This window comes from Aptenodytes patagonicus, unplaced genomic scaffold (genome assembly GCF_965638725.1).
Source record: "Aptenodytes patagonicus unplaced genomic scaffold, bAptPat1.pri.cur scaffold_129, whole genome shotgun sequence".
Lineage (NCBI taxonomy): Eukaryota > Metazoa > Chordata > Aves > Sphenisciformes > Spheniscidae > Aptenodytes > Aptenodytes patagonicus.
The window spans coordinates 198,342-200,303 of record NW_027472072.1 but is presented as its reverse complement, the minus strand read 5'-3'; positions in this window follow the sequence as shown (position 1 = coordinate 200,303).

The following is a 1,962-nucleotide window of genomic DNA, read 5'->3' as shown; positions in this document are numbered from 1 at the left end:
GCTGGTGCAACGGAGCTGTAACATTCAGCTCCAGAGTTCAGTGAAGTCTGATGTAAGGCAAACTGATGCAAGTCCCGGGGGGCCAATGAGAACAATGGTGGGGTTGGGGAGGTGAGGAGCGAGGTTGTCCATCTGGCGTCAGACCTCAAAGGACGGCTGTTCCTACCTGCCCAGGCCTCCTGAGGAGACACTCTGCATCAATATCAATTGGAGAATGCTTCTATCACCTCTTCTCTATAACTGAAAAGAAATAAAATATCAAACTTTAATTTAAAAAATATTTTTTATTAGGTGCCCTTTGAAATCTTCCTCTTTCACCACACAAGGAAATGACTCCAATGAGCTGTACAAGCCTGGAAGACCTGAAGAACACTACAGGAAGAGAAAGAGCTCGTTAAGGCTCTCTGTCTTTTAATGAGACCCATGGAGTATTTGGTGCTGAGTCCTTGAACCTCCCATGATGAGAGGAGACTGAAGAAACCTCTCCAGAAGTCCAAGTCAGAAGCAAAGGAGTACTGAAGTATGACTGGGTCCCCCTGAGGACCATTCCTGACAAAGCCTCCCCATGGACTCGTTAGAGCAGGTAATTGGAGGCTGTGATTGCAGGTAGGCAAAGGCACTGTGCAGGCAGCTGTGATGCTGAGAAAAGCCTTGGTTGTATTCAGAAAGCAGAAAGGCCAAGCCCTGACCCCCAGGCCCTGAGAAGGCCGACCCTGTCCCTCACGCGTGGCTCAGGGCTCTTCCTGGGGGCAGTGGGATGTGAGGGTGAGCAATGCCAGGTGTAGAAAAACTGTACAACCCCTCCCGGCCTCCCCAAGCAGGGGAAAGGAAGAAATGCAGTCCAGAGCCTCAAGAGAAAGTTCCTCCTTGTAGGCCTCGGTGGTAGAGGCAACTGCCGTAGCCAAGGGGACAAAGACCTCGGTTTTGATGGGCCTTTCAGCCTTGCCAGAGGCCGAGGCCGTCTCTACTGCAGGCTGTCTTACACTGTCCCATGCCTGCACCTCTTTCCCTTCAGGCTGCTGACACCCTTCTTGCTTTCCCACCTACCTCTCACCCCAGCATTTCTGTGTCTTCACTGATGTGTCTCCAGCCATTGCTGGCTTTTCCTTGAAAGACAAAGCCATGGGCTGATCCAGACGCCCTCTGGGTGACCTCTTGCACCACAAGGCTACCCTTGGAGTGAAATTTCTTTTTCCTCACCTCCAGTCTGAAGCTTCCAAGCTGCAAATTGTAGAGGTTTCCTTCTCTTCCCACTACCCAGAAAAGCTCCATTATCTCAGAAACCACCCTTCAAGTAGTTGCAGGTTACTACTATAGAGTCCTGAGCCTCTACGTCACCAGGCTAAAGAACCCCAGGTCCCTCAGCCTCTCCACAGAGGCCCCAAATCACATCCTGGCAGATGTCCATGGCAGAGGCCCTGGTTTTCTATTTCTTTTATCCAAGAAGAAATTCCTTTCCTTTCCTTTCCTTCCCTTGCCTTGCCTTGCCTTGCCTTGCCTTGCCTTGCCTTCACTTCCCCTCCCCTTCCCTCCCCTTCCCTTCCCTCCCCTTCCCTTCCCTTCCCTTCCCTTCCCTTCCCTTCCCTTCCCTTCCCTTCCCTTCCCTTCCCTTCCCTTCCCTTCCCTTCCCTTCCCTTCCCTTCCCTTCCCTTCCCTTCCCTTCCCTTCCCTTCCCTTCCCTTCCCTTCTTCTCTCCAGGAAGATATGGGAGGGCTGGAGTTAGGTCTCCCCAAAGCCTTCTCTTCTCTTCTCTTCTCTTCTCTTCTCTTCTCTTCTCTTCTCTTCTCTTCTCTTCTCTTCTCTTCTCTTCTCTTCTCTTCTCTTCTCTTCTCTTCTCTTCTCTTCTCTTCTCTTCTCTTCTCTTCTCTTCTCTTCTCTTCTCTTCTCTTCTCTTCTCTTCTCTTCTCTTCTCTTCTCTTCTCTTCTCTTCTCTTCTCTTCTCTTCTCTTCTCTTCTCTTCTC